Here is a 12,585-nt window from a genome sequence, read left to right as displayed (position 1 = left end):
AGGGCTGGCTGGAGGAAGAGGAAGAAAAAAAGGGAATTGACATTATAATGTCAAACAGAACTTACAGATTTACCTAGGCCAAAATATGAATAAAAATTTAACTGGGCCCTGTTAACTGGTAAGAAGACCGACAGAGTAAAGTTGATGCACTACTAGTTTATGTTGTCGAGGTAGACAACTTCAGAATAGGAGAGGGAGTAGTGAGGACTTCTAGTTCCTAACTTGGTTTTTTATTTTGCTTCAAAGTAATGTTACTTTTCAGGATCATTATAGTAAATATTTGCTTACCAATAAATATGAGTTTAACAGTTTTAGAATAATGAATTCATTTTTATTGAAAAAGTGGACAAAACAGGCTTTTCAGTTTTTTATTTTTCAAATTCATATTGGTGATCAGGTTTTTTTTCTCTTTTGCTTTTTATTCTCAAACTGATTGTTAATGAGAAAAAACATGGAGCAATTAACAACGACACTTGAATCTTTAGTCTTCTCTTTCCAACTCAAGCACTGAAATATGACGCTCCTTTCATAATATTCTTTCTGGTCATCACATTCTCTCTTTTCTTTTTGGCTTTAGAGTCCTTTCCAAAAGGAAATATACTGCCTGGCATTCTATATTATTCCTAATTTCCAGGTGGAAAAATGAGACCAATGAAGTGACACCTAAATACAATGGGGATTATAGTGTTAAAAATAAGACAATAAGTCAGATCTTCTTGCTTTCATTCTTCTCTATTTTACCACGACAAAATACTTATCAAAGTCCAAGAGATTTCTGATATGCAATAATGACCAATGACTTCACATTAATGGAGCTATTCATAAACTCATCAGAGAAGTAATTGGAAAAAATTTAAATATAAAGAGTGATTTTCACTATTCTGTTTATATAGCATTGAAACAACCGTAACATTCAAACACCTAGGAAGTGCAAAACTCTAAGTAATATTAAATAATAATTGATATTAACTCTGAAATACTGCAACATCTTGAAGTATCTTGTGAATGACCAAAAACAGATGAAATTTTGTTTGGTATAGCTTCAGTTGTTTTCCACAGAACTATATATTAAAAAAAACTGGTAATCCATGTAAGATATACACAAAACCCTGAACTGACTAGATTGTTCAATGAAAAATACTCCACACTGCTTTGTTGTTATGGACAAATGAGCGTATAATTCAATGAAACCCTTTTAAGAAGTTCTAGTCTACGGAATGACATCTTCAAATTGTTTGATCCTATTAGTTTTATTAACAGAAACCTCCCATTCCTTCCTAAGATGTTTATTAATTCCTCTGAATATCATCTTTAAAAGGGCTGACTTGACTGTTGTCAAAATAAATCACAGGTCAAGTGCAACCCTCCAGTCTCCAGTCTATGGGCTCTTCCATGAGTTTCAGTTCCGTGTAAGCCACACAGTGACCTTCCCATGAGTTTTCCGTTGGAGATTTCACAGTCCTAACTTTAACATTTTCCAGAAAGTATCCCTCCGTTCTCTAGGCTTTGGGTAGAATGTCAAATTAATAATGGCATGTGGTGTTCCTTAGCATAACCTGCCAAAATGTGATAATTTCCTTAGAAGAAAAGCCATGGGCTGCAATCACACATCTGAGATGACAGACACCCAGATGAATCCTATATAAAAAGAAAAGGTTGGTGTCTTCCAGAATATGAATGTACACCTTTAATAAATTCAAACAGATCCCAACATAAACATCTTCAAACTTGACGGGTTTTACGTGACTCATCATTTCATAGATTCTTGGCACCAAATCTCTGGACATGATACTTATTAACCCAACCCACTGCAATAGGGAGGAAACACCTTGAAGGGATACTCCTGGTATGAAATATGGGTTTTTTTGGGTAAAATCCTCTATAGGAATAATTATCAATTAGAGGATAACCTGTGAAAAACTTCTCTGAGTGGTTTAAATTTAAAAGATACTTCACTAAATTGCCAGTATTGATGAAGACATCAGTGTCTGTCTTCATGATGTACCTGGCATTGGGGCAAAACTCAGTTACCCACCTAAATGCCATAATCGTTTTCAAGGTCAGGTTATTGTATGTGTCTATAAAAAATCTTGTCATATTATGTCACCATAAAGGAGGTGTTCATCCTCTAAGGATAATGCTAACAATTTGTCTTCCCTTTCAGCCTGTTGTCCTAGTAAGAAAAATGTAAGAACCTCATATCCCCACCAAGACTTCTTTTCACCCCAAGTAACTCTAATGGTCTGTCTGGATTTCACATCTGAGGGTTGGGAGGTCACGAGGATAACAAGAAATGGGTTTTGATGAGAGCAGTTCTAATGCTCTTGAAGTGTGAAGTGGACGTCTTTTTGTAAATGGGCTCATACTCGTAGAAGTACATCCAGTTCACTCGTTCTGTCACATTGTAGTGGGGGCAGACTGAGGTACCACATCACCAGGAAACTCAGGAATGACAGCAGCAGGAGGCTTCATTTGGGGGATCGCAGTGACATCCTACTCGGAAGGGCGGGGTGCTCAGGAGGGCCGGGGCCATCCATTCACAGCCCCTCAGGAGCATGCGAGCCTCAGGTTCTAGCTGCTAAACACTGTACAACCTTTTGGGGGCTCCATTTAATCTCAGCCATCCATGACCTTCTTGATTTATTCCTTCTGAGTGAAAGACCTTCAGTTTCACCAACTGAACATTCAGTAGTAAGTAGTAGTCAAAAATAATGCTTGAAATTTCTACTGAAAAACAGAGACTCTCAGATTGGTTTAAAATTCTGCCATATACTGCTTATAAGACACATGCCTGTAGAATTTCTTATGAGACTAAAGCACTAGCTGAAGTTTTCTGTTTTCGTATTCCATGCTTTAATTAAAAGATTTGCCGTGAACTACTCTAAGTGGCCTGGAGAAAGCTAAAACCCAAAGCTGTTCCCAGTTGAAGACTGCAAACTCAGATCTTCCTTACCTCTGGTGGGGTAGCTGATCGTCACAGAGGCCCTGGCCCCTGGGCCCATATTTTCTTAATATCACCTACTTTAGTGATGTCTATTTGCCCATTTACAAAGTATGCTAAAAGGAGCAACTTTCCTTGTTATAACAGATTCATTAGCGTATTAATTAATGCTACAGGGAAAGGAGAGGGAAAGAGAGGTACAACATAGTATTTTCTTCTCCTTTGGGGCTTATTTCTACCTCTGTGTGTTTTCCCTCTTAATGTTGATCCATAGCTAAAAGACGTTGAGGTCCTATCTTACTGCTTTTCAAATCTAAACCATACTATAAACCATACTATAGAGAGCTTGACAAATTTCTAGTAGTAAAATTATTCCTAGCAAACAGCCTCCTGTAGGCTGTCCCTACTCCTACCCTTACCCGCTTCAGTCTGGTAGTCTCATCTATACAGCATTACCTCCTTGTTTGAAGTCTAGCCTAGAATGGTCTTGGGATCATCAGTGTTATAAGGCTCTGCATTGCCTGAGTTGTACTTAGATTTTTAATTTAAATGTGTTCACAGCTTCACTACCTATGGGTAAATAGCTTTTTATATAAACATGCAGAACCTCTCTTCTCTTTTTCTTAAAAGTGACCAGTTTCATCCCTGACAATTTCTTTTGTCATCTGTTAAACATGATTTTCCCACAGATTTACTTTTTTGTTCATTTCATATGTGATGATTTTTGTGTGTGTGTAGTTTCCTTTTTTAGAACAGGACAGTTGTGTTTCTTTGACGATAAGAATCAACGGGCCATGTGCTGTTTTTTCTTTCCCTACTCAGAGTATGTTCAGTTTAGCTCACAGTCTTTTTCCTTCCTATATGGATAAAAATGACTGACTGTTCAACAGCAGAGATTGAAAATAAAACCTGTAATTCCTAACCTTTTTTTTACAGGTCTTTCTTTAAACATCTTCTGAAGGATTTTTCTTTCTTTATATTTTCCTTTACCTGTCATGAGGAGAGTAAGATGTTCATTTGGTTCTACTGTATTTCTCCTGAAGACTTATTTGTCTTGCTTCTCTTCCTTTAGTATCTTCACCTTTGATTAGTCTACAGCAGATCTTGTAACATTTGACCTGAATTCCAATGCCACTGATAAGCACATATAGCATTTCCTCTTCTTCTTCTTCTTACTTTATTTGCGGTACGCGGGCCTCTCACTGTTGTGGCCTCTTCCGTTGCGGAGCACAGGCTCCGGACGCACAGGCTCAGCGGCCATGGCACACAGGCCCAGCTGCTCTGCGGCATGTGGGATCTTCCCAGATTGGGGCACGAACCCGTGTCCCCTGCATCGGCAGGCGGACTCTCAACCACTGCGCCACCAGGGAAGCCCCAGCATTTCCTCTTAAATGAATAATTTTCTCCATACATTTGATTTGAGCGTATATGAAATCATATGCTGCATCCTTGGTTATATATTCCCATGTACATTTCTTTCAGAGAAATCTTTCCCAAAATTAGTTTTTCCTTGTGTTGACTTTTTATTTCTGATTACTGAATGCCGTTTATTCTTTACATTCAGCTGGTATTGCCTATGTCACTTTCATAGTTACTGTTCTTTTCTACCACGTAGTATGCATTTATTATATGGTTCAGGATAACTTATTAACATGTGAGTGTTGTTAACCGAATACATCTAATTTTTGGAAAATTTTAGCTTTCAGTGCTATTACAAAGTTGGTTTAACTCATAGTCTCCCTTTAAAATATTTAAGATAGTGCTTCCAGCCAAGTTGGACTAACGGATTGGTATCGTTTTACTTGAAACAGCTAACTAGACAAAAAACATGAAACAACAGTTCTTAAGGCATTTGCCATCAGGCAATAAAAGACATCAATCCCTGAGGGACAGGAAACAGATGAGATGAGACCTATGCTTGCTCTGCCTGGAGAGTGTTTCTAGGTATGGGCTAGGGCAGTAGAACCCCAGAGGAGCCTAGAGATCTCCCTGAAATGAGGAGATGGTGCTGGGAGCCTAAGGAGCCAAGGCAGCTAGAGTTCAGAGAGCAGAGTACCAGAGAGGAGAGAGCTGCAAGAGAATTTTGCACATCTGCAGAAGTCCCTTCCAAGAATTCAGCTGAGTACTGATCAGTACAGACCTGTGAGGAAACTGCTTGAGGTCAAGGAAGAACCACCCAAAAGGAATTGAGGGAACAATAAAGAGCTCACACAATGTCAGGAATAGAGCCTGAATCCTTCAGACAGAGTGGAAAATATAATTCACTGAGTGTCAGGTAGAGCATCTCTAACATTCTAGTTTTCATTTCTAGATGTTCGATTTGGGTCCTTTTTCTATGTTTTAACTTAAATTACACTCAGTCTTTTCTCTAGCTTCTAGAGCATATGGAACACATTTATAATAACTTTAAATCCTAGTTTCCTAGTTCTACTGTCATTTCTGGGTTGGTTTTGATTGATATTTCTCCTCATTTGGCTCTACTTTCTTGCCTCCCCGCCCCTCCCCTCCGCCAAAACCTGCTTGGCAAATTAGTTAATGCTTGTCAGGCATGGAAAAGAAGACATTGTAAATTTTACCTTGTTGGGTACTGGATATTTTTGTATTCCTGTAAATATTCTTGAAGTTTTTTCTGGAATGTATTTAAGTTACTTGGGAAGTATTTAATCCTTTAAGGTATTCCTTACTGGGACCATTTAATGTAATTTTGCTGTATTCCTGAGGCAGAACCTTTATGAATACTTTACCTGATGCCCTGTGAATTATGAGGTTTTCCATTTAGCTAACCATCTGGTTACAGATGTTAAGTTGAAGATCAGGTTGTTCCTTCAGGGTTCGTTTTTAAGCTCTGCTGGTATCGTTATAGATTAATCTTTATTTTGGGACTAATTTAGCCCTGCTGAGGTCTCTACTTATTGTCCAGAGTATACAAGGTCTCTCTTCTCTGGTTAGTTGCAACTCAGATGTCCCTAGGTCTGTATGAACCTTGAATTGTTCATTTTTTAAGCTCCTCAGCAGATTTTTTTTCCCTCTTGCATTATGGAATTTCCCCCAAATATGTGCAAATTAGTATTAAGTCAAAGACTCAAGAGAAGATGTGTGGAGCTTTTTTCTGCATTACTCCCTCCTCTCTGGTACATTATTCCAGTAATTCCTGCCACCTATACTTTCTGAACTCTGATCTTTGTCTTTTCACGTTGGTGACACTGCTGTGCTTTGCTTTGAATCTCCCTGCCTGCAGTAGTGTCTATAACATGTCTCTTAGCAGAAAGTCAAGGTGCATGTAGGCTTATCTAGCTTGTTTCCTTCTCTCAGAGAATGCAGATCTACACTAATTGTTTTCCGTTGTCTGGAGACTGTTGCGTCCTATATGTTGTCTAGTTTTGCAGTTGTTTACTGTTTGAAGAGAAATCGGGTACCAGTTACTCCATAATGGCTAGAAGCATAAATCCCATAATACTGGATTATTGTGGGAGGTTGGTAAAGACTTTTGGGTGAAATTTTAGGAAGGAATCGCAATGAGCCTTAACTGATTTTATAGTTAATGGCTATTTAGGAATTGTCTGTTTATGGGCCCTGGGAGTAGTTGACTTGGCAGTGGTTTGTCCTTTTCAATGAGAGCTATCAGATAATGTAAATAATAAGGCAATATACAAATGTGCTTATTTTTAGTTTGCAATTATTTATTAAATGTTTTTATAGGCTGTTCTGTCTCAGAATGACAGTTTTTTTTGTTGTTGTTGTTGTACGCTGGCCTCTCATTGTTGTGGCCTCTCCCGTTGCGGAGCACAGGCTCCGGACGCACAGGCTCAGTGGCCATGGCTCACAGGCCCAGCCACTTCGCGGCATGTGGGATCTTCCCGGACCGGGGCACGAACCCGTGTCCCCTGCATCGGCAGGTGGACTCTCAACTACTGCGCCACCAGAGAAGCCCCCAGAATAACAATTTTTTTAATAGATCTTTATTGGAGTTTAATTGTTTCACAATACTGTGTTAGTTTCTATTGTACAACAAAGTGAATCAGCCATATGCGTACATATATCCCCATATCCCCTCCCTCTTGAGCCTCCCCCATCCCACCTCTCTAGGTCATCGCAAAGGACCAAGCTGATCTCCCTGTGCTATGCTGCTGCTTCCCACTAACTAAATTTTACATTCGGTAGTGTATATATGTCGATGCTACTCTCACTTCACCCCAGCTTCCCCTTCCCCTCATGTCCTCAAGTCCATTCTCTATGTCTACATCTTTATTCCTGCCCTGCCTGTTTTCCCAGCACCACTTACTGAAGAGACAGTTTTTTCTCTATTGTATGTTCTTGCCTCCTTTGTCGTAAATTAGGTGACCATATGTGCGTGGGTTTATCTCTGGGCTTTCTATCCTGTACCATTGATCTATATTTCTGTTTTTGTGCCATACTGTCTTGATGACTGTAGCTTTGTAGTATAGTCTGAAGTCAGGGAATCTGATTCCTCCAGCTCTGTTTTTCTTCCTCAAGAATGCTTTGACTATTTGGGGTCTTTTGTGTTTCCATATGAATTGTAAAATTTTTTGTTCTAGTTTTGTGAAGATTGCCATTAGTAATTTGATAGGGATTGCATTGAACCTGTAGATTGCTTTGGGTAGTATCATTTTCACAATATTTATTCTTCCAATCCAAGAACATGGTATATTTCTCCATCTGTTTATGTCATCTTTGATTTCTTTCATCAGTGTTTTATTCTGAGTACAAGTCTTTCGCCTCCTTAGGTAGGTTTATTCCTAGGTATTTTATTCTTTTTGTTGTGATGGTAAATGGGATTGTTTCCTTAATTTCTCTTTCTTGATTTTTCATTGTTAGTGTATAGGAATGCCAGAGATTTCTGTGCAGTAATTTTGTATCCTGCAGCTTACCAAATTCATTGATTAGTTCTAGTAGTTTTCTGGTGGCATCTTTAGGGTATTCTATGTATAGTATCATGTTATCTGCGAACAGTGACAGCTTTACTTCTTCTTTTCCAATTTATATTCCTTTTTCTTCTGATTGCCGTGGCTAGGACTTCCAAAATTATGTTGAGTAAGAGTGGCGAGAGTGGACATCCTTGTCTTGTTCCTGATCTTAGAGGAAATGCTTTCAGTTTTTCACCATTGAGAGCGATGTTGGCTGTGAGTTTGTCATATATGGCCTGTATTATGTTGAGATAGGTTCCCTCTATGCCCATTTTCTAGAGAGTTTTTATCATAAATGGGTGTTGAATTTTGTCAAAAGCTTTTCTACATCTATTGAGATGATCATATTGTTTTTATTCCTTAATTTGGTATTTCACATTGTGATTGGCATATATTGAAGAATGCTTGCATTCCTGAGATAAATCCCACTTGATCATGGTGTATGATCCTTTTAATATGTTGTTGGATTGTATTTGCTAGTATTTTGTTGAGGATTTTGGCATCAGTGATATTGGTCTATAATTTTTTTGTGATATCTTTTTCTGGTTTTGGTATCAGGGTGATGGTGGCTTCGTAGAATGAATTTTGGAGTGTTCCTCCCTCTGCACTTTTTTGGAAGGGTTTGATGAAGGATAGGTATTAGCTCTTCTGTAAATGTTTGGTAGAATTTGCCTGTGAAGCCATTTGGTCCTGGACTTTTGTTTGTTGGAAGACTTTTAATTACAGTTTCAATTTCATTACTTGTGATAGGTCTGTTTATATTTTCTAATTCTTCCTGGTTCAGTCTTGGAAAACTGTACCTTTCCAAGAATTTGTCCATTTCTTTGTGGTTGTCCATTTTATTGGCATATAGTTGTTTGTAGTAGTCTCTTATAATCCTTTGTATTTCTGTGGTGTCAGGTGTGATTTCTCCTTTTGCATTTTTAATTTTATTGATTTGTATCCTCTTGCTTATTTTCTTGATGAGTCTGGCTCAGGGTTTATCAATTTTGTTTATCTTCTCAAATAATTAGCTTTTAGTTTTATTGATCTTTGCTATTGTTTCCTTCGTTTCTATTTCATTTATTTCTGCTTTGATATTTATGATTTCTTTCCTTCTACTGACTTTGGGTTTTCTTTGTGCTTCTTTCTCTACTTGCTTTAGGTGTAGGGTCAGATTGTTTATTTGAGGTTTTTCTTGTTTCTTGAGGTGAGATTGAATGCTCTAAACTTCCCTCTTAGAACTGCTTTTGCTGCATCAGATAGGTTTTGGATCATCGTGTTTTCATTGTCATTTGTCTCTACGTATTTTTTGATTTCCTCTCTAATTTTTTCAGTGATCTCTTGGTCATTTAGTAGCATATTGTTTAGCCTCCACGTGTTTGTGTTTTTCATGTTGTTTTCCTGCAAATAATTTCCAGTCTCACACTTTGGTCAGAAAAGATGCTTGATATGATTTCAGTTTTCTTAACTTTATCAAGACTTGATTTGTGACCGAAGATGTGGTCTATACTGGAGAATGTTCTGTGTGCACTTGAGAAGAAAGTGTAATCTGCTGTTTTCGGATGCAATGTCCTATAAACATCAATTAAATCTATCTGGTCTGTTGTGTCATTTAAAGCTTGCGTTTCTTTATTAATTTTTTTTCTGGATGATTCTGTCCATTGGTTCAAATGAAATATTAAAAGTCCCCCACTATTATTGTGTTACTGTTGATTTCCTCTTTTATGGCTGTTAGCATTTGCCTTATGTATTGAGGTACTCCTATGTTGGGTGCATATATATTTATAATTGTTATATATTCCTCTTGGATTGATCCCTTGATCATTATGTAGTGTCCTTCCTTGTCTCTTGTAACATTATTTTAAAGTCTATTTTATCTGATATGAGTATTGCTACTCCAGTTTTCTTTTGCTTCCCATTTGCGTGGAATATCTTTTTCCATCCCTTCACTTTCTCTCTGTATGTGTCCCTACGTCTGAAGTGGGTCTCTTGTAGACAGCATATATACAGGTCTTGTTTTTGTATCCATTCAGCCAGTCTGTATCTTTTGGTTGGCACATTTAATCCATTCACATTTAAGGTAATTGTCCATATGTATGTTCCTATTATGATTTCTCAATCGTTTTGGGGTTTTTTTTTTTGTTTTGTTTTTGTTTTTGTTTTTGTGTATGCGGGCCCTCACTGTGTGGCCTCTCCCATTGCAGAGCACAGGCTCCAGATGCGCAGGCTCAGCGGCCATGGCTCACAGGCCCAGCCGCCCCGCGGCATGTGGGATCCTCCCACACCGGGGCACGAACCCGTGTCCCCCGCACCGGTAGGCGGACTCTCAACCACTGCGCCACCAGGGAAGCCCTTGGGTTTATTTTTATAGGTCCTTTTCTTCTCTTGTGTTTCCCACTTAGAGAAGTTCCTTTAGCATTTGTTGTAGAGCTGGTTTTGTGGTGCTGAATTCTCTTAGCTTTTGCTTTTCTGAAATACTTCTGGTTTCTCAGTGGAATCTGAATGACATCCTTGCTGGGTAGAGTAATCTTGGTTGTAGGTGTTTCTCTTCATCACTTTAAGTATATTCTCCCACTCCCTCCTAGCCTGCAGAGTTTCTGCTGAAAAATCAGCTCGTAACCTTATGGGGATTCCTTTGTATGTTGTTTTTTATTTTTTCTTTGCTGCTTTTAATATTTTTTCTTTGAATTTAATTTTTGTTAGTTTGATTAATATGTGTCTTGGTGTGTTTCTTATAGGGTGTATACTGTATGGGGCTCTCTGTGCTTCCTGGACTTGGGTGACTATTTCCTTTCCCATGTTAGGGAAGTTTTCCACTATAATCTCTTCAAATATTTTCTCAGACCCTTTCTTTTTTTTCCGGTACACGGGCCTCTCACTATCGTGGCCTCTCCCGTTACGGAGCACAGGCTCCGGACGCGCAGGCTCAGCGGCCATGGCTCACGGGCCCAGCCGCCCCGCGGCATGCGGGATCCTCCCGGACCGGGGCACGAACCCGCATCCCCTGCGTCGGCAGGTGGACTCTCAACCACTGCGCCACCAGAGAAGCCCCTCAGACCCTTTCTTTTTCCCTTCTTATTCTAGGACCCCTATAATTCGAATGTTGGTGTGTTTAGAGTTGTCCCAGAGGTCTCCGAGGTTGTCTTCAATTCTTTTCATCCTTTTTTTTTTTTATTCTGCTCCTCGGCAGTTATTTCTACCATTTTGTCTTCCAGCTCACTTATTTGTTGTTCTGCCTCAGTAATTCTGTTATTAATCCCTTCATTTCAGTTATTGTGTTGTTCATCTCTGTTTGTTTTTCTTTAGTTCTTCTAGATCTCTTTTAAACATTTCTTGTATTTTTCTCAATCTGTGCCTCCATTCTGTTTCTGAGATTCTGGATCATCTTTACTATCATTACTCTGAATTATTATTCAGGTAGATTGCCTATTTCCTCTTCATTTATTTGGTCTTGTAGGTTTTTACCTTGCTCCTTCATCTGTGACATATTATTTTGCTGTCTCATTTTTTTTTCCTTTTTTTTTATGAGTGGGATTGTGTTCCTGTCTTATTGGTTGTTTGGCTTGATGCTTGCAACACTGGAGTTTCTAGGCTGTTGGGTAGAGCTGGGTCTTTGTGCTGAGATGAGGACCTCTGGGAGACCTTATTCTGATGAATATTCCCTGGGGTCTGAGGTTCTCTGTTAGTCCAGTGGTTTGCACTCTGAACTCCCACTGCAGGAGTTTCGGCCTGATCCCCATCTCGTGAACCAAGATCCTGCAAGCCGAGTGGGGTGGCAAAAAAAAAAAAAAGGGAGAACAATAACAATGTAAACAATAAAGTTAGACTAGGGAACTAACAGATATGTTAGAAAAAAAATAAAAATATATAGATGAAACAACAATCGGAAGGTAAAACAGAACCACAGTAGTAAAAAAGAGGAGGAGAAATTAAAAAGTTGGAAAAGGCCTTGGCTGTGGAGGGTGGGGCCTAAGCAGGGGTGAGGTTTGGGCAGTGGGCGGTGCCAATGCTTGTTTGTTTATTTGTTCTAGGTTGCTGCTTTTGCTAAGAGAGCACCCATGACCCTGATGATGTTTCCATTCACAATAAAGGGCTCTATTGCCTTCATTGATTAGCTGATCAAATTCAGGTTAGTAGATTTTGTGGACAATACTTCTCTCTTCCAATTATATGTTAATATTTTGAGAAATGGATAATTTTGTATTTAAAGCTACATATGTATATACCAGTGAAGTAGAAGGGCCAAGTCAATCTAAACTCTATTGAATTATGTACCTACTATGCTACCTACTATGTAAAATCTGTAGTGCATAAAATGGAAAAATATTTCCTGTTTTATAGTTTTTTACTGTAAAGTAAGGGCCAGATAAAACAAGTTGTGGCTGAATATGGTACACTGTACTTTTGGCATTGTTGTGTGGCATATTTGATGCTGAAATAAACAGCTTATCTTAAAATTTTTTGAAATTTTTAGTAGCTTTTAAAAGTTTCGTTCCTGGGCTTCCCTGGTGGCGCAGTGGTCGAGAGTCTGCCTGCCGATGCAGGAGACACGGGTTCGTGCCCCGGTCCGGGAAGATCCCACATGCCGTGGAGTGGCTAGGCCCGTGAGCCATGGCCGCTGAGACTGTGTGTCCGCTGTGCTCCACAATGGGAGAGGCCACAACAGTGAGAGGCCCGTGTACTGCAAAAAAAAAAAAAAAAAAAAAGTTTTGTTTTTGTTAGTTTTTATTTTTTTCA

At 38.9% G+C, this 12,585-nt stretch overlaps 1 protein-coding gene and 1 pseudogene across 7 annotated transcripts in view; one reads left to right on the top strand and one right to left on the bottom strand.

The window, feature by feature from the left end:
* FUT8 (fucosyltransferase 8) overlaps nt 1–12,585 on the top strand; it is a 321,926-nt gene that overhangs the window by 51,806 nt on the left and 257,535 nt on the right. For 4 of the 7 annotated variants that reach the window (XM_024750839.1, XM_024750838.1, XM_024750836.1 and 1 more), the window contains exon 2: nt 11,880–11,977. The exons of the other annotated variants lie outside the window; for them this stretch is intronic. The gene's annotated coding sequence lies outside the window, so the exon portion shown is untranslated. The remainder of the gene's footprint in view (nt 1–11,879; nt 11,978–12,585) is intronic. 7 annotated transcript variants of the gene reach the window in all.
* On the bottom strand, nt 1,524–2,533 carry LOC112403399 (UDP-GalNAc:beta-1,3-N-acetylgalactosaminyltransferase 1-like; annotated as a pseudogene).

Source organism: Neophocaena asiaeorientalis, unplaced genomic scaffold (genome assembly GCF_003031525.2).
Source record: "Neophocaena asiaeorientalis asiaeorientalis breed wild unplaced genomic scaffold, Neophocaena_asiaeorientalis_V1.1 scaffold140, whole genome shotgun sequence".
Lineage (NCBI taxonomy): Eukaryota > Metazoa > Chordata > Mammalia > Artiodactyla > Phocoenidae > Neophocaena > Neophocaena asiaeorientalis.
Note: the sequence above shows the minus strand (reverse complement) of the source record. Positions and strands in the feature narration are given on the sequence as shown.